Source organism: Panthera onca, chromosome A3 (genome assembly GCF_046562875.1).
Source record: "Panthera onca isolate mPanOnc1 chromosome A3, mPanOnc1 haplotype 2, whole genome shotgun sequence".
NCBI classification, from domain to species: Eukaryota; Metazoa; Chordata; class Mammalia; order Carnivora; family Felidae; genus Panthera; species Panthera onca.
The window spans coordinates 111,980,420-111,999,890 of record NC_138341.1 but is presented as its reverse complement, the minus strand read 5'-3'; the positions used below and the strand labels follow the sequence as shown (position 1 = coordinate 111,999,890).

The 19,471-nt window shown below is 50.4% G+C and overlaps 1 protein-coding gene across 3 annotated transcripts in view; it reads left to right on the top strand.

Moving 5' to 3' along the window:
• The first annotated feature begins 1,967 nt into the window (after window positions 1–1,967).
• SNPH (syntaphilin) overlaps window positions 1,968–19,471 on the top strand; it is a 35,223-nt gene continuing 17,719 nt past the window's right edge. For 2 of the 3 annotated variants that reach the window (XM_060614143.3, XM_060614134.3), the window contains exons 1-2: window positions 1,969–2,080; window positions 2,326–2,433. The gene's annotated coding sequence lies outside the window, so the exon portion shown is untranslated. Of the gene's footprint in view, window positions 2,081–2,325; window positions 2,434–19,471 lie in introns of all 3 variants that reach the window. The other variant, XM_060614123.3, reaches the window with a different exon arrangement.

The window sequence follows — 19,471 nt, the reverse complement described above, 5'->3', positions numbered from 1 at the left end:
TTTATCGCTGCATTCCGTAGGAGCAGTGTGTTTACCCAGAACTGGAACCAAAATTGCTTTTGAAACAGCAAATTTAAATATTTCCCAAATAGTATCAAACAAAACTACTAATTTCTTTAGAATAATTTGTTTATGCTTGAAACCCTCATTTGTTGTAATTTACATTATGACTAACTACTGGCTCTCTTCTCCATCACGTCTGACGATGCTAAGGAGAGAATTCTTCCCTAGATAACACCATCCCATGTGGAAGTAATGTGGGTGGAGGTGCTTTCTTGATTGGGGAAGTTCCTTGTGGAGGTTTCTGGGAAATGTAGTCTTCTAAGTACCAAGCCACCACCTCCCCCCACCAAAAACCCCACACAAAACAAACAAAAAACATGGGGACAGACAATTTTTTAATAAGGATCTTAGAAATTATCTCTTGACAAGCAAACTAATTGCATGGCTTTTTTCGGTTTTGCTTTAAATGTAAAGAAGTCACTTACATAATTTAAGTGGGCCTTAGGGCAGATAAAACTTATGCATTGACTTGCTAATACAAGCATTAGTTTTTTGTTTTTTGTTTTTGTTTTTGTTTTGTTTAGACAGCAGACCTTATTTCACATGGCTTTTTCAACTACAATTTCCTATTCCTGCTACAATTGCTCTGCCATATTTTTCCACAAAGCATAACATAATGGTGGCCATCTGATAGGAAAATTCAATTTAATGGAATAGAGGGGGAAATAGAGCCAAAAAAATTTATAGGCATATGTTTCAAAATTATAGGCATTGTTATAGAGTGGTGGATTTACCCCCAAACTTGAGCTCCAGAAAAAGGTTTAACTTTGAAAAGTAACACTAAATTCAAAGCAACTGTTTTTTTCATGTACATTATAAATATTAACTATTTCTCACCAGGCCAGTCCTGCAGAGTCAAGATATAAAATTGGTAAAATCACTATACAAATGCTTCTCCATCAGCTTAGGTAGAGGGTACCAAGTTCAGCCTCACCAAGAGCAGACAGAGATTTAAGGATATAAGAGTTTTAGGAGACCAGGATGGCATCAGGCCTAGTGTTCTTAGGGAAGGCGGGGCCCTGGCACAATGTATGCTTGCTCTCTCTCTCATTTAGTCCATATTTACTGAGCACCTGATTATGTGTTAGGCACTACTTTAGGCACTGGGAATATAGCAGGGTTCCTTCCATCATGGCACGTACGTTCTAGTGGGGGTGACAATGACAGATGGTATGTATACAATATGTTAGCTGGAAATCCAGCAAAACTAGGGCAAAGGGAGTAGGAGAGGAGGAAATCACTATGTCACGTAGGGTCCTCAAGGTCCCTTTGTCTCCTGTGGTCCCCTTGTCTCCCTTACAATAGCAGATGGAACACAGAGGGACAAGGTGTATAATGAACGTTTAATTTAGGTTGTGATTATCTTTCCATGTTTTCAAAGATTCGCCATCGTAATACTTCAAAGACAAACGTGACTTTTCAGATATTTAAGATTCTTGCCATCATTTTTCTTCATAGCCCAAATGCTGTTCGCATTAAATAAGCAACCTGGTACTCGGATGTGAAAAATGAGGGAGTGAAAAATGTTCCGAATGGAATCCAGATGCCATTACTATTTAGCATAAGCCGGCAGCGTGCCAGGAAGTGAGATCGGTATCATCAATCCACGTTGCAGGTGAGGAAACTGAGGACCAGGGACGTGCAGGGACTTGCCCAGGATCACACAGCCTGTCAGTGGGCAGACAATGTGCTTTCCTCTCGGCCGCAATGCCCAACTCTAAACACAGGCTGGCTGTACACAGTAGGTGGGACAGGACCCCACCCCGTGCGTGCTCGCGCCCCCACTCCCGCACCCTCTGAGGCAAGATGCAAACTATCTCTTTAAGAAGGAAAGTGAAGACGGGCCGCTTACGCAGCTGCCAGCGAGCCGCCCACTGGCTGGTCCCTTCCATCCACCTCACCCTCCCCTTTCCTCCCTCCCGGCAGCCCCAGCCCTGGCGAGCCGCCTCCAGCAGGGGCTCCGGAGAGCAGGTCGGCGGCCTGGGCAGGGCAGCCGAAGCCATGGAAGCCTCGGCAGGTGATGACAGCGATCCCGGGGACCTCGGGGCCCACCGCCCAGCTGCTCCCACCGAGTGCCGAGTGCGGGTGGGGGGAGGGGAGGCGCGGGCCGCGCCGGGGAGCAGACAGGACCGAGCGCCCGGCAGGCAGCCTGCCCTCCAGGCTTTCTGGCTGCGGCGGCCCAGCTGTCAGCTGCGGGGGGCTCGGGTGTCCCCGCCCGCGTTCACCCGCCCCTGTCTGTGCGTTTTCCCCCCTCCGCCGCAGGTTGCTGATCCGGGCCAGACAGCTGCAGCCGCGACTGCAGAGGCGCTGCGCCAAGCGGGGCCGGAGCGGTGCGAGCCGGCGGGGGCTGCGGAGCGCCAGCGGACTCAGGTGAGGAGGCCGCGGCCGAGCCCGGAGGGGGCCCTTCGCTGCACCCGACGGGCGGGCGGGCGGGGGCCGCTGGCGACCGCCCGCTGCGGTAGAATCCCTCAGAGGGCATCGGCCGAGGAGGGGTTAACTGTGACTCATTCTTACCCTCCCTTCATTCCCCCCCACCACCCCGCCCCAAACCCGTGAAAATCACTAATTACAGGATGCTGGTTGCAGCGGGGAAGATGCCCAAGGTGGGCGATTAGGAGAGGTCTAGGGACCGCCCCGTTCCTAAATGTCTTCCTCTTTCAGCATTTGGCAAATATTTAAGCCCCTTTCCTTTTTTGAGGAGGAGCAAGGGTACCTAGGGGTGGGAGACGGGTGGAACCCCACACCCAACCCAAGGTCAAGTGCCAACGACTGCTTCTTTACCACATTCCCCCCTGAGAAGCGTCAGGGCCCTGCAGTAGGTCTGGAAAACATGCCCATGACCCCTGAAGCAGGAGATCTGAGTCTGTTTCTCTGGACCCTCCATGGGGTAGGATGCTCTCTCCTTCCGCTCAGCAGAACACCTACTAGCCTGGTAAGCCCCAGATTCTCTTCCTCAACCCTGCAGACAGACTGAGGAGAGGCCTGGTCACACAGCTGCCTGTTTCCTCTGCCTTCTCTGCCCATCTGGCGGTGTGGGATGGGCTGCAGGAGCTTATCAGGAAAAGGTGATCTCTGCAGGCAGGGTGGTGTAGGGAAAGTGCCAGAGATTCGGGTTCTAGTCCCTTAGCTTGCTAGGAGGCCACCAGTAGCCATCTTAAAATTCTTTAGGCGTGGGTGTCTGTCTGTTCATCTGTTAAATGCAGGAGTTGGATTAGATGGTCTGTGTGGTTGTCACGTGCCACTCAGGTAGCTCTGACATGTCAGGGATCTCTCTACCAGAGCAACCCAGAATTTAAACTTGGGTTTATGAAATAATTGGGGTTTCCTCAATTGGTCTCTTTCAACTGTGGACTTCTCCAGTGAAACATGACCTTGTGAGCCTCGTGGAACCGGAGGCATCAGACAGTCCTATATTGATATCCCTACGCTGTCACTGGGGTGACCTTCCTCGAGTTACTTCCCACCCCCAAGCTTCAGTTTCCTCATCTGCACATCTGGGAAGAGGCATACATGCCTGAGTAGGTCGATGGGATGATGAAATGAGATGTATATGAAAGCACCTAAAATAGTGCCTGTGCCTGGCACATAGTAGGTTTTCAGGGACTCAGGACTTGAGAGATAGACTGGAGGAAGAGGGGAGGGGTGGCTGCTTTTAGCCTCTTCTCTCCCCCTCCCCCACCCTGCCAATCTCTTCCACATCCCTGCGGATGGCGTCCCTGCCAGGGGATAATGAATGCTGGAGTGTGTTGGGCTGAGGGCCTAGGAAGCAACCAGGAGGTACAAACATTTCCACTGCAAGGGCTGTGACATCATTCTAGCGAATGATGGTCCCAAGGAGGCATATATACCCCAGCACTGGGTTTGGAAAATCTTGGCATCCGAGGGCAAAGTCCCTAAGGGACAAGAAGCATCAGAATCTTGTGTGCTGGCGGGGGTCAGGGGCCGAGGCCTCCTGATTCCATACGGGTCCTATTGCTGCTCCCTTGCCCTCCCTGGAGTCTCCCACTAGAACCTCTCTGAGACAGGCAATCGAGTGTTTGGTGTCTGGACTTTCTATTCTTTGTTTTTCCTCCTGCTGCCCTTTCCAGCCTAGGCCTCGCCCTTCCTTGCTCCCATTTATTCCACAGATACACTGTGCCCCTTGGCATCGTGATAAAGAAGGCTCCCCATAGGCTGGGGCAGGGCATTTTGTGGCTGCATCATTTGGGCCAAGTGAAGTTATGTCCCCACCTGCCCTAAATCCCCGTTAGATCGTGAACTCCTCCCAACAGAGGCCTCATCTTTGTCCTCTCTAACCTCTAGCCCGTGGCTAGGTACAAAGTAGGTGCTCAGGAAGTGTTGAATAAGTTTGAGGCAGTTATGCCCCTAAGCCAACGAGGTTAGGGAGAAACTGTGGAATGTGCTGACGTTTGTAGGAAAAACACTGTTAAGCACAGGGCACTGTGCAGGTTGTTGGTTGCCATTATTATCACTGTTAATTACTAATACTGTTATTATTGCTATTGCCAGTAGCCAGCAATTGTTTTACCTTCTCCTCAAGGCTGGAAGGGGCCCCGTGTGCCTGGGAGAACTGTGACGTTGGCAAACAGATAGCGCTGGCTGGTTTCAGAGGAGTGTGAAAGGAAGAGGGTTGGAAAGAACGTGACTCTTCCCCTCGCTGTGCTGGGGGGTGGGGGGTGGGGGTGGGGATGGGAGGAACAGATGAGGAGAATCGAGTGGGCCAGAATGGACATGCGGTAGAAAATCCGGAGACCCCCAGCCCTGGCTCTCACTCCACCAGCACCCCATTGTGTGACCTTGGCCAACCACGACCTCTGGGTCCCCGGCTATAACATGACAGGACTGGGCTCCTGGATCCTTAAGGCCCTTTCTGGTTTGGACATTTTATCGCGTGCATTTGGTTAAATAAAAATGGGACAAGTATTATTACTCTTAGTATCATCTATGGAGTACCAGGCCATTACCTACCTCAGGTGATCCTCATAACAAATTATACCTATTTGAAGGACGAGGAGCCCAAGGCTTAGAGAGAGTGGCTGCCAAGATGGCACAGCCAGGAAGGGCAGCCTGTTACCTGACACCAGCTCTGTCTGACCCGGAAGAGCATGCTCTTCCAAAGGTTTCGCTGCCTCCGCATACATACCTTGCCGCCATCCCTGTGAGTTGTGTGTGCTCTTGGGCGGAGATCAGGCCCTTCCCCAAACTGATGACTGCAGGGAACTTGCTGCTTGAACTTGTGTATAGGTCGGGGCTGGGAAGACTTCCTTTCACCTTGAGCCCTGCTCTGCTGATGGGTGGTGGGTGCCCTTTCCCTGAGGAGAAGGGCTGGTCATGAATGACAGTCACAACAGACACGCTTTTTGAGTGCTCCCTGTGTGCTGTGCTCTGTTTTATCCCTGAGACAATCCCATTATGGTTTTTACCCATTTCACAAAGAGAAAGCCAGGGCAGAGAGACAAAGAGCCTTGCCCAGAGTTACACAGCTAATGTGTTGGAGAGGCTGAGAAAGAGCTGGAAGCGCACCGTACTGAGAGTCAAAAGGGTTGCTTCGAGTCTGAGCCCTCTCGTTAACTGAATAACTTTGGGTAAGCCAGTGTCCCTCTGAAAATTGGCGTTCCCGTCCTGCAGATGGACTGGATGCATCCGTGGGCTCTAAAATAACTAAATGCCACCTTGTCCCAGAATAGAGGTGGGAGGGCTTCCTTGTCTAGCTAAACATGGCTCAGCGTTCGTTTATGGTTTCTTAGCCAGGCCCTGGGCTAAGTGCATGGGGTACAGGAAAGAGTAAGAGGTGATCCCTCATTTCAAGAAACCGATGTCTAAGTAGGAGACAAACATCTAAACATGTAGGTATGACAAACCGTCTAGGAGCTGGGTTGTGGACTGATAATGGTATATAGTGGGGTGTCGGAGAGGGGAGATGATCTTTCCTGTTCAGTGGATCAGGAAGGCTTTATAGAGATGATGCCATCATCGTGTCCTTGTTTTCTGAATTGAGTTTGTGAATCAGCATCATCCTCATCCATCCAGCTTAGGGCAGTTCCAAACTGTTTTAAAGATATGTTGGCTTTTGGGGCGCCTGGGTGACTCAGTCAGTTAAGCATCCGACTGCAGCTCGGGCCATGATCTCGCAGTCTGTGAGTTCGAGCCCCTCATCAGGCTCTGTGCTGACAGCCCGGAGCCTGGAGCCTGCTTGGGATTCTGTCTCTGTCTCTCTCTCTGCCCCTCCCTGCTCATGCTCTGTCTCTCTTGCTCTCAAAAATAAATAAAACATAAAAAAAGAAAAAGATATGTTGGCTTTTGACCCCAGCAACACAAAAAGTGGCCACAGAGTCTGGGGGCAGGGGGGAGCCATTCAAGCTCACTCTGGCACAGCTCTAATGGAATAATCCATTTGTCCCAGGTGGACGAGAACCTTTCCTGTCCTTAAGACACTCTAGAGAAAGGACTCTGAAATTCCTCTTGGAAAGCCTGTCTAGTGCTGAATAACCAAGCCAGTAGGCTTGGGGAATTCTTCGTATCTATTCTCAGCTTTCCACCTGTCTGGAGCACCTGACACCTGGAGAGGTGAAGGCATTTCCCCAAGGTTACTCAGCAGGGCTGGGATCATAACTCTGGCCTAATTGGGATTGTATTCCTGAGCCATATGGGGTCTTTCTACATCCAGGTCACCAGGGGCCGGAGGGCCATTTCTTTATTTGATGGGCAGCTCACGCTGAGTGAAGGCTTGATGCAGGTGATATGAAGCTAGAGCTGAGGGCCCTTGGAGAGGAGGAGGCCTGTGTTCTCCTGGCTGCTTTGCACCTCCTAATGGACAGAGATTCATGAAGTGTTTGTCACATGCTCAGCACTGTCCTCTGAATTGAGGTGCTGAGCCAAGCAGAAGGGAATTTCTGGGAAGCAGCCTGGTGAAGTGGAAAGAAGTGGAAAGAAAGCCAGCACCGAGGCATCGGGAGACTCCCGTCCTCACCTTGGCTCTGCTGTCAACTCCCTGGGTGGCCTGAGGCCAGGCCCTTTGCTCTTCCCCACCTACAAAATGCCAGGCAGAGGTGGGGTTCTCTTGAAGCGCTGACTGGCCAACAATTCAGCAGTTTCTGCTGTTCTGTCACCGCTTTAGGGGGTGCAAGAGTGGGTAGGATATAGATAACCGTAACTTGAGGAAGAATGAGATAAATATAACAAGAGGCATGAACAAATGCTCTGTGGGTTTGCTGGACAGAGAAGGTTTGGGGAATGCTCAGTTCAAAAGCCAACTCTTCAAAGATAGGATGAGATGCCGAGAGGGGTGGGTTTTTTGCTTTTTCTTTCTTCTTCTTCTTCTTCTTCTTCTTCTTCTTCTTCTTCTTCTTCTTCTTCTTCTTTAACCAGGAGAAATGGCAGAAGCAGGCTATATAGCAGAGCAGTGCTTCTCACACTTAGATTTCAAAGATCAGTACATTTGGGAATCCATCCTAGGTTTGCCAACTTTTTATTTTGCCCGATAAGGACGTTCAAGTGACACTTAAAGAGATTTCTGTTTACTATCGCTGCGGTAGAGTGAAAGAAGGAGCATTTTAACACCTCTGTCCCCAGAGTAAGGAGACTATATAATATCGGGGGGGGGGGGGGGGCAAAAGGTATGCCTTCAAAGTAAATACATTTTGCTTTATTAAAAATAGTACGGTCCATGGTTCACTCATTTAGTCACCGACCAGTGTTCTTGTATTTGGCTTTGGAGCCACGCTGCTCTGTTTCCTATTCTGTAAAATGGGGACATGATGCCGTCTACCTCATAAGGTCATTAGGTCTTTATGCCAGAATCAAATGTGTGAGGCAAGGGGCCTCGAAGGCAGTTATTGACAGAGGCAAAACAGGTCCGTTGGGCTGTTTAGGGACTGCAGCAAACTGGAAAGTGCTTGTTTGGAAGAGGGTGGCTGCTGGCCTGCTCCTGCCACCTTTCCCAGGCAAGAGAGTGGGTCTGGTGTTTGCAGGCCTTCTGATTTATAAGCTAGAAATGGGATGTTTGTGATCTCCCTTGTTTTTAAAATGTGGCCAACCAGGCAACATTTTCAAGTGCGCATATTAAAATGTGTCTGCGGCAGGCTGTCCCTCTGTGCCTTTCATGTAAAGTTCCAGAGTGAGGGCAAAGAAGGGAAACAAGGCTGGAACAGCAGGCCTGGGTCAGGGCATATGGCGTCCTTAACTTTGGCAGTTTGTGATCTGCTTCTGGGCCCACAGCTTCAAAGGCCATAACTGTGTCCCTTTCAGCAGCTCTGTCAGGATCGCGTCTCTAGGGCCTGAGGCCTCCAGACTGCCCCCTTGAAGCTGGCGCTGGACGGGCCTCCCAGCCACAGGGTCTCTGGAAGCTTGGTCTGCAGCCTCAGAAGGAGGGGACTTGGCTGACGGCCTGTGAGGCCTGGCACAGAAGCCACCCTAGAGAGACAGGCGTCAGGAGAGGCTTCTGGCAGCCCCTCAGAGGGAGGGGCAGGTACCGTTCTGCAGAAGTCACGCCAGCCCTGCAGCCCGGGTCCGCCGCTTTCTGCTTGGGCTGTGCTGAGGTCTAAACAGCGAGCGGTGTCTCCACAGACAGCCCTGCCACCTGGCCAGCACAGAGGAAAAGCTGGCCTCTGCTTGTGGAGGAAGCCTAGAGCAGAGAAAGACCTCAGGGGAGGTGTGAAGGGAACCCAGCTGGTGTGCTTGAGGCGTGTGGCTAAGTGTGTAGGTTGAATTCTGGGAAATCTGCTCCAGAATGGACTTCCTCGAGCAAAGAATGAACTTCCTAGAGCAAGGACTGGGTTTGCTTCATCTCTGAACCCCCGGTGCCCAGCTCAAGCCAGGCACATGGAGAGGACTCTGGAAAAGCATTGAGCAAATGACAAGTAGCTTGGTGTCCCTTTTAGATGGAATCCTGGGTTGAGAGACTCTTAGAGGCCAAGCAGCAGTTTCATACTCAGTGTCTGCGTGTGTGTGTCCGTGCGTGTGCCTGGCATCCTAAGAAAGACTCCTGTGTGCTCCTCCTCTTTCCCTGGCCCCTTCCCCTCTCTCCTTCTTCCAACTTTATTGAAGGCAGCATGCAATGAACTGCACATATTTAAAAAAAATTTTTTTAACGTTTATTTATTATTGAGAGACAGAGCATGAGCATGAGCAGGGGAGGGGCAGAGAGAGGGGGGGGGACACAGAATCTGAAGGAGGCTCCAGGCTCTGAGCTATCAGCACAGAGCCCCAAACTGCATGTATTTAAAGTCTGTGATTTGGTAGGTTTTGACATCGTGTAACCCCTAAAATCATCATCGCAGTTAACATAATGAATAAACCCATCATCCTGAAAAGGTTCCTCCTGCCCCTTTGTAATATTCCTCCCTCTCATGCCTCCCCCATCCCCCAACAACCCCTGATATGCTTTCTATCACTATAGATAAATTTGCATTTTCTAGAATTTTATATAAATGGGATCATACAGTATGTGATTTTGGGGGGGGAGGGGTCTGACTTTTTCACTCAGCATAATTATTTTGGGATTCATGATGTTTTGCATATCAATATATTCCTTTTTATTGCTGAGTAGTATTCAAGTATATGGATAAAGGAAAAAACACGATTAGTTTATCCCTTCATCTGCTGATGGACAATTGTTTGTTTTTTTTTTCCCAGTTTTTTGCTATTACAAACAAAGCTGCTGTGAACATTTGCATGTAAGTCTTTGTATGGATAATGCCTAGGAGTGAAGTAGAATGGCTGGATCGTTTGGCAAATATATATTTAACTCTTTAAGAAACTTCCCAAGTGTTTCCAGAGTGGTTATACCCCCACTCTGGGTTTACAATCCCACCATCAGTGTATGAAAGTTCCAGTTCCACATTCTCACCAGCACTTGGTATGATCAGTCTTTAAAAACATTTTTTTTTAATGTTTATTTATTTTTGAGAGAGAGGGAGAGACAGAGCGTGAGCAGGGGAGGGGCAGAGAGAGAGAGGGAGACACAGAATCCGAAGCAGGCTCCAGGCTCTGAGCTGTCGGCACAGAGCCCGACGCAGGGCTCGAACCCATGAACTGTGAGATTGTGACCTGAGCCGAAGTTGGACACTTAACCAACTGAGCCACCCAGGCACCCTGGTTATGATCAGTCTTTTAAATTTTAACCATCCTAACAGGTGTGCAGTGGTCTCTCTTTACGGATTTAATTTGCATTTTCCTAATGACCAATGATGTTGAACATCTTTTTGTGTGCTTATCTGCCATCCGTGCATCTTCTTTGGTGAAGTTTCTGTTCAGACGTTTGGCCCACGGTTAAAGATTTAATCATTTGGTTGTTGGTCTTATTACTGAGCTGTGAGAGTTCTTCATCCGTTCTGGATGCAAGTTCTTTGTCAAATACATATTCTGCAAATATTTTCTCCCAATTTGTGTCTTGCCCTAGAGGGCCCAGTGGGGGTTTCAGACTCGGTGTGCATGTGCACGTGTGGGTGAGAGAGAGAGAGAGAGAGAGAGAGAGACTCACAGGGAGACTGGCTTCCTGTGGGTCCCCTACTTCTGAAGGATTCTTGTCTTCTGCACTGTATGGAGAATCCAGAAGGACGGCTCCTAGAGGTTCTTAAAGGTCACACATCTCAACAGCTTCTCAGTCCCTGAGATCCCATGGGGCGTGGCATCTGATCTCAAGAGGAGGAGGGCCCACGGTGCGGTACTTTATGCCTCTTGTTCCTTGACCCTAGGCAAGTCAGGTAATTCTGAGCATCCCTCAGCTGTCTATAAGGTGGGCACAGCTCGTGAGCAAGAGGCCAGTGGAGTTCTCTAGCTGACCGTCCCAACTCCAAGGACACAGAGCAGTGTTAGCACCGTCTGTTGCCATCCAAAGGCCTTTGGGAGGCAGAGGAGGAGGAAGGTTTGCTGACCTCACACTGGGCCAGGTGTGGGCATGTGCGGGCTGGAGCTGTGCTGGGCGATCTTTCCTGCTCTGCTCGGGGCTGGGTGGTGCCTGGTTGAGGGCATCGTCGCCTCTGGTGCCAGAGCCCTCTGACCACTCGCCGGCAGCCCACATGCTGCTTATGCCAGATGCCTGTGGCTGGGGGGGGGGGAGGGGGGGGGGGCTCTTAGAAACCCTCAAAAAACGGAAGATTGTGGTCCACAGGTGACCATGTGTGCAAATAGTCTGTGTCCTGTTGGTGGAAGAAGGGCTCTGAAGGGAGCGTGTGCAAGGGACCACCCAGGAGGGAGCATGAACTCTGTCTCCCATGAAGTTACACACAGGCATCCATGCTTGAATTGAACTTGGAAGACAAGTAGGCGGAGAGCTTGGAAGGGTTTTCTAGGCAGAGGGCACCGCATAAGCGAAAGCATGAGCCCACAGGGTGAGCTCAGGGGAGATGGTTAGGAAGAAGATGTGATGGGAAGCAGGCTGACAAGGAAGGCAGATCCTGGGACATCACAGCAGCTCCATCAGGGAGGGGGTATTATCGCCATTTTGTGGATGGGGAGACTGAGGTCCCAAGGGGTCAAGAGAGTCGTGCCCTTAGGTTTGTGACTCAGTTGGTGGCAGAGCTGCATGTCCTGGCTCCCGACTCTGTGCCAGGCTGTGTCCCAGGAGAGATGGACCGTGGAGCCCTCTCAGGGCCATTTTTCCTGTACACAGACTGACCGACCTCATGGGGTTCTCAGGATTTCTGGGTCATCTATTTGGCGGCCTGGCCTGACTTCCTTCAGCACGTGTCTGCTAGGCCTCGATTCGGAGTCCACTCTGCTCCTGGCATCTGGGAAGACCCGAGCCACTGGAGGCATGATGCCCGCTTGTCTCTGGGCCCTTGAGGGCTAAGCGACCACAGCCACATTCGCAAGCCCAGGCCGGGTGCTGCCACTCCCAGAACTGCCCCTGCCACCCTCCAGGCTTGTGCAGGTTAAGTTGGTGTACCACCACCCCGGAACCACAACAGGGTTCTGTGACTAAGGGGGAGACTGAACACTGGGTAGGCAGGATTAGTGTCTATCGCCCCTGACCTTCCCAGATGCCTGGGCGCCATCACTTTTCTCCCCTCGCCCTCCTTCCCCACAGCCCCTCCGTTCTGGGCCTCGAGGAGCCTCTGTCCTCAGTTTCTCTGGAAGCCATCTTTGCCTCTCTCATTCCCTCTCCCCTGCTTCCATCTAGGGTCTCCTGGTGCCTCTCCTCCTCTTTCTAGCCCGTTCCCCGCAGAGCTGGTACAGCATTAGCTTCCATAAGATAATCCCAGCCTTGTCATTCCTCTGCTCAGAACCCAGAGGCGTGAAAGGCCCTCCCCCAGCACCCAGCCTCCCTCTCTACTCTCCTGGGCCCCTACCCCTGTAGCTCTTCTCCTCCTCTTCCTCCTTCCCATCTCCCTCCTCCTCTCCCCTCTCCTCTCTCCTCCTCTTCCCCCTCCTCTACCATTATCTCCTCCTTCACCACCACCTCCTCCACGCCTCCATAATGCTGGCCCCCACCCCCACTGCATCCGGAATGCTCCTGCACAGGCAGCTCATCCTTCAGAGCCCCGCTCACAGGTACCTCCTCCTGAGTTCTGGAGAGGGACTTACTCCCTCCTGAGCCCAGCCCTTCACCGACAGGATCTGAGTGCTGGGACCATTCAAGGACCCGGCACACAGCAGGCAGGTGCTAGGTGGACACTGACTAAAGGGGCCTGCCAGAGCTGCCACACGGGGAAGGGGTGCTGTGCTTGGGACATGGGAGAGGCTCTGGGGGACTTGCTTTCAGTCTTGCTTGGAGCTAGGCTACTTTTGAGCTACGTCTCTCCGGGAGTTAACCCCACCCCTTTGCCACTGGGGGTGACCCTACTTGCCCCAAAGCCGAAGAGACTCAGAAGAATCACCCTGGATAATTCCCGTGTTTGAGCTTGAACGCCTTGCCCTTTAGGAGACAGAGCTCAGTGCCAGTGGTTTTGTGAAACGGGAAGCACAGCCAATGTGGATGTGTTATGGGTGGGAGAATCATCTGGTAACTCAGCCCATTAGGAAAGCAGTTTGGCAGCGTATTCGTTGACGCTATAAACCCACCACTGGGGATCTATCCTGAGGAAGTAGTTCAAAATACAGAAAAACAATTATGCACAAAGGTATCCGTTGGAGCATTCTTTTTGGTAGTGAGAAAGACTAAATATTCAACAAGGGAAGAAGTTAACCATGATGACCCATGAAATGGAAAATCATGCAGCCCGTAAAATACTCTTTATAGGGGCGCCCAGCAGGCTCAGTGGGGGGAGCGTGCGACTCTTGATCTCAGGGTTATGAGTTTGAGCCCCACATTGAGTGTAGAGATTACTTTAAAAAAAAGAAAATATTTTAAAAACAGAACTTTTTATTAAGAATATGCCATGGCACAGGCAATTCTTAAGCTATGTTAAATTTTTAAAAGATACAAAGGTGCATACACACCAGGGTTATAACCACATAAAAATAACCCCCACCTCCCCTAAAAGACATTTTTTCCCCTCTGCTTAGAAAAAGACTGGAAGAGGGGTGCCTGGGTGGCTCAGTCGGTTAAGCGTCCGACTCTGGCTCAGGTCATGATCTCGCGGTCCGTGGGTTCGAGCCCCGCATCGGGCTCTGTGCTGACAACTCAGAGCCTGGAGCCTGTTTCAGATTCTGTGTCTCCCTCTTTCTCTGACCCTCCCCTGTTCATGCTCTCTCTCTGTCTCAAAAATAAATAAATGTTAAAAAAAAATTAAAAAAAAAAGAAAAAGACTGGAAGAAGCAGCAGTGAAACTAATCAGGGGCTCGTCTTTGAACAACAAAACTGGAGGGTTTTTTTTTAAGTGTGTGCTACTTTTATAGCTATAATAAATATTTTCACAAATGTAACTATATCTAACCTTTTAAAATTACCCCATGGGAGCTAAGGGAATCCCTTTTCATTTTGTGACCTTCTTGGAATGAATCATTCACTTGTCTCCAGGCCCTTGGTTTATAAAATAAGGGAAAGAAGCGAATGTTCACTGGGAGGTATGCGCCAGACTCTTCCTGTGCATTATCTAATTAAATCTTCATAATTGAAACCCCCATTTTACAGATAAGGAAGCTAAAGCTCGCGGTCAGTCCTTTGCTAAGAACTAGGCTTTGCCCTAGGACAAAGCACTCCCCCCACCCACCTCTGGCTCCGCATGCCCCCCCGCCCCCCCCCCCATGATTATGAAAATCTTTGCCTTTGAGGCAGGGGTGGGGGAGCTAGGGGGTGGAACAGGACAGGTAGAGGGGCACCTGAGAACACTGTGTCAACAGAGCCCGTGCAGCAGTTTATCTTACAGGGTAGGGAAGGTCAGTGTTTGCCAGCAGGTGGGAAGAAGAGAACTTTCTGCCGATTGAAGCCAGAGCTGGTGTTCTCTGCCTTACCCCTCTGGCCCCAGCAGCCTTTTCCTGAACAGGATGTCCCCCTCACCCCAGTTCCCCGTTCCGCGTCCCCAGCCTCCTTGGGCATCTCAGTGCTCTGGATTCAGAGCTGCAGGTCTAGGGTTCAAGTCCCAGCACCACCACTGATTTACCTGGGGGCTTGGGCAAGTACCACCCACCCTTGAGTTCAGATCCTGTCAAGTGAGATTGGACTAGACCAGAGGTTCCAAACTCCAGTGCTAGGCAGCTAACAAGCGAAAAACAGTCCAGGTGTAAGTACAAGGGCACTGATAAGAACACTAGCGAAAAGGAGCCACCTCCCAGCCTCAGCCGGTCAGTGCCGTGCAGGAAAGCAGACACAGAGAGGCAAGATCTTTTGGGTGGCATAAGACAAGACAGAGATCCGGACTTTTTTAAAATATGAAATGTCTCGATTTATTCATGTTGACTCAGATTAAAACACATACACGTGCAGGCTGAGGGAAAGTGGTCCATAGGCATGATATGGCCTTTGGGCTGCCAGTCTGGGACCTCTGGAGTCCCCTGCCCCTGGGTACCTTCTGGCTTTGACCCTCTGACTCCTGGACTCCTAGTCTACAAATGCTCCTGGAGATCATACTAGGCAGAATGATGTCCAGGTCTGTAAGAGGAGGAAGGCCAGTCTGCTCAGGAGGAGGTGGCCCTAAGTGGCTCTCCTGGGCCCCCCTTACCTGCCCTAGGCAAATACATGGGCTTTAAAAGGCTCTGCCCAGCTGCCTGCTGGATACTGTATCCCAGCTGTGGCTTCTGTGCTTGGCAGTTGTCCCGCACAACCTCTCTTTATCATCAGGACACTGATTAACCTCCCGTATCTACAAGGAAGTTGGGTGTGACCAGCATGAAGGCACACAACTCCCAGCTGCCCTTGGATTTGGATCTGGGAGCATCTGGTTCTACCTCCCGAGCTCCTGAATGCGGTCATTACACCCCTCGGAGGGGACCTGCCAGTGCTGGTGCTAATGGCAGTGTTTAGTACATGGAGTGGAGCACACACACACGAGTGGGTCTGCGTGTACATGCTTACGCATAGCCACAGCTAGACCTATTGTGTGCAGAACTGTGCACTGGATGGCTGGGCTTAGTATAGTCAACTCTTGTTATTTGCAGTAGTATGTTCTGTGAAGCCGCTGCAAACCCTGAATTAGTGAATACTGAACCATTGTTCCTGAGGGAGAACACAGGGCGAGGCTCCTGCGAGCCTCCGGTCACACCGTTTTCATCAACAGATCAATACTGAACCTCGTTTTGTGTGTGTTTCTGTCTAAAGACACCTTCTTTAGTGTCAGCTGTTGATTTCATGCACATCGAACTCACGCGGACAGCGCTGTAATTCATACTGATCAAAGCTCATCTGACACACGTATTTTCCCAAAAGGCACATCACAGCCTTCTTGTGCCCAGGAACACTAGACGGTTTTTCAGCACTACACTGTTTTCATTTTAAACAGCAAAGTCACCAACAAAAAGCCCCAAAATGTGAAAAATGTGGCACAAAGAGGACACTTGTTTGCAGTATAAGAAGTGAAACAAGGTTGCCTTCCACCCCAGCTGGGAAGTTACACATCAAGGAAACTGACATTTTCCACCCCTCCCGGGAAAGAACTGTGGGTGTTGACTGTGGGTGTTACAAATCATTTTTAGCGAGTAGGTGAATTTGCAAATACAGAATCCGCAGATAATGAGGATCAACTATAGTCCTGTTTCCTTCATCTTTCTCCGGGGGGCTGCTGTCAGGATTAGGAGTAGTTGGGACAACGAACTGGATTTTGTGGTGTGGAGATGTGATTTGGAGGGGCAGCTGCAACCAGTCCTGAGTCCTAACTTTGTCACACTTTTCTCATACATGTGAGTTGGCCCCCGGAACCTAAGCGTCCCTGGTGGTAAAATGGAGGGAACGCACCCCAACCTGTGGGGGACACATAAGCGTGAATTGAGAGAATAATCCTGGGTGCCTGGCAAGATGCCAGTTAAATAACAGCTTTCATCCTTTCCCTGAAGATGCGGTTACTAAGTGGGTTGCACTCCAGTCCCTGCTACCTACTGAAGATTCAGATGATTCTAGTAGAAGAGACCAGCCCCTAAAGAAGACACCGTGTGTAGAAAGGACTGTCATGATACAAACAAAGTGCCATAGAGCTTTTTTTTTTTTTTTTTTGCCCCTGTTTTCATTTGCTCAGAAACCTGCACTTACTTGGGTGGTGACCTCAACCCAAGTGCACGCAGACACTCGTATTCAGCAAATATTTATCGAGGGCCTATGATGTACTTAGGTGTACTGGTCTAGGTGCTTCAAATTAGATAAAGAATAAAATGCACAAATATCCTTACCTCCCTGCAGCTTCTATTCCAAAGATAACAAAGTAAATGCATAAATGTCTTCACATAAGGACTGTGGAGAAAATAGAGCATGAAGAGAAAAGAGGGGAGGGAGGGTTGTATTTAAAAAGAAATTTAATGTTTATTCTTGAGAGAGAGAGAGAGAGAGAGAGAGAGAGAGAGAGAGAGAGACAGAATCTGAAACAGGCTCCAGGTTCTGTCAGCCCAGAGCCCGACGCAGGGCTCAAACCCATAAACTATGAGATCATGACCTGAGCCAAAGTCGGATGCTTAACCGACTGAGCCACCCAGATGCCCCAGTTGTATTTTAAATAAAGGGGTCAAGGCAGGTTCACTGAGAAGGTGACCTTGGAGTAAAGACCTGCAGGAGGGAGAGAGCTGGGAGGGAACAGCATGTGCAAAGGCCCTGAGTGCGAGTGTGGACAGAACAGCCATGCGTGAGGGGGGCAAGAGGTGAGGTCAGAGAGAGGTGGAGGGTGGGGCGGGATGCAGGGCTCAGCCTCAGCCAGAGTAAGTAAGAGAAGCCAAAGCTTCTATTCCAAGATGGGACCATCAGGAAAGGTTTTGAGCGGAGGAGAGACATGACCAGATTTCACACTCTAAAAGGATCCCCTGGCCACTGTGCCGAAGTTGTAGGGCTGAGACTGTTGCAGCCCCCCAGAAGAGATGGTGGCTGGGGCCAGAGAGGGAGCAGGGAGGCCCTCAGAGGCGTCACATTCCCATCAGGAACTCCTATTTTGGACACATTCATTTTTAAGACATTCTGTCGGATCAAAGTGACGATGTCCTGAAATTCTGCCGTTTGGTAGGCAATGACTGGTTTGTGATTTTTTTTTTTTTCCTTTTCCTTCTTTATTTTGGCCCGTAGACCTAAGTGTGTGTAAATGATTCTGTGGTCAGGCACCCCGGAGATACCAGCTATTATATAACACTTCAGATTAGATTCTGGACTGGGATAAAGGTTTAATATATATGATTAAAAGCGAGAATAGATTTTGGTTAGTAAATAATTTCCACTGTGTGTGGAATGCTTTCTGTATGCTGGATTCTTGCTAGGCATTTCGCTTGCGTCATTGCTAACCATAACCATACTCAGGCACACTGTAAGTAGCCCCATTTTACAGATAGACTAAGGCTCAGAGAAGTAAAGTCCTACTGTCATATAGCGGATGGTGGAGTTTGGAATTCAGATCCAGGTATATTTGAGCCCAAAGCCATGGTTTCTTTCGTTTAGATTAAGCCTTTTAACCTCTTCCGAAGGACTTTTAAAATAGAACATAGATGTTTGCAGAAGTTCCTTTTCAAAGTGTTTTTAAAGCCTCATTTTCAGTAAATGAAGGGGTTGGGCAGCTCCTCCAGGGAGGGAAGGCTTCCCGAGAGAAGGGTTTGTAATCACCTACCCTCCTACAGCGAGTGTGAGCCATACTGGGTCTTGCCGCAGGCCCCGGACCTCGGCAAAGGTGAGAGACTTCAGCCTGACACAAGAAATGCCCGTAGAAATCAGCCGGACAGGGACCAGCTGCTAAGGATGTCCGGGCAGCTGGCAGCTGGGAAGGAAAGGGGACCCGGGAGGAGACATGAAGGACGCTGACGTGGGGCAGGCACGGCTCCTGGGCTCAAACAGGAACAGTGGGGTGAGCGGAGCTGGTGTCCCCACGTGGAGCCGCCAGGAGCCGCAAGGAGACGGATGGCACTTGGCTTCAACCAGGAGCCACACGTCCAGAGTGGCTGGTGGGATGGGAATCAGCTGGCCCACCTTCAGTCCCCTGCTCTTGCAGCTCACACTGTGGCCTTTGGCGAGTCTGCGGTTTTCTGGCTATAGGACAATGTGGCAGTTGGACTAGATTGTCATGCCGTGTCTTGTCGGAAGAGAAGGGAAGGGAGGGAGGGGGAGCCAGAGGCAGCATGAGTTTATGTGCCTCCCAGGAAGTGCGCTGATCTCAGATTAGGAGGGCGCTGTCCCCGCAGAAAGGGACTGTGGTCCCAGGCAGATCGGAGGACATGTCTACATCCCTTTAGGCCTCTGGTCCTTGTGCTCCTCATGTCCTTCAGTCTCTCATCACCAAGGCACAACACACACAGGACACCTTGGGTAAGAGGACACTGGCTCTCCTCTGTCTTAGGACTCTCCCTGTTGGTTCCCTAGTCTTCCTCCCCCACAGCAAATCCCATGCAACAATGTCTCTTGTAGCCTCTGTTTTAAGATCTTTATTTCTCCCGGAAGACCTGGTCTGCCTCTTGCCCTCCCTTAATCATGAGAACAAGAGCACTGGGCATGGTTTCCTTTATCGCAATGGCAGCCAGGAGGCCCAGAGTTGACTCTGAGCCTCGTTATTGCCGCGGTGTTTGCTGTTCGTGGTCAGGCTGTGTTCGTTCCCTTCTTCCCCAGCCTCGCTTTCGGCGTCTATTTTACTACAGGTCATTTGTGAGCTGCTCTCAGGGGCGGGGTGGGACTTGTTCTGTCTCACCCCTAGGCTTCCTTCCATGACTGTCTTACTTAAGCTGCCCCTCTTGTTCTCATTTTATGGAACTTCTGCCTAGATTCAAAGGAGGATGGGGAAGGGGGGGTGATGGGCCGCAGTGCAGAAGCCTCATCACTGGAGATCACAGCCTCTGGGTTTCATTTTCTCTCCGTACAATGATGGGTTGTGACGAAGTCTGGCCAAGACCCCTTCCACCCTGGAATTCTGAGAGTGGGTTG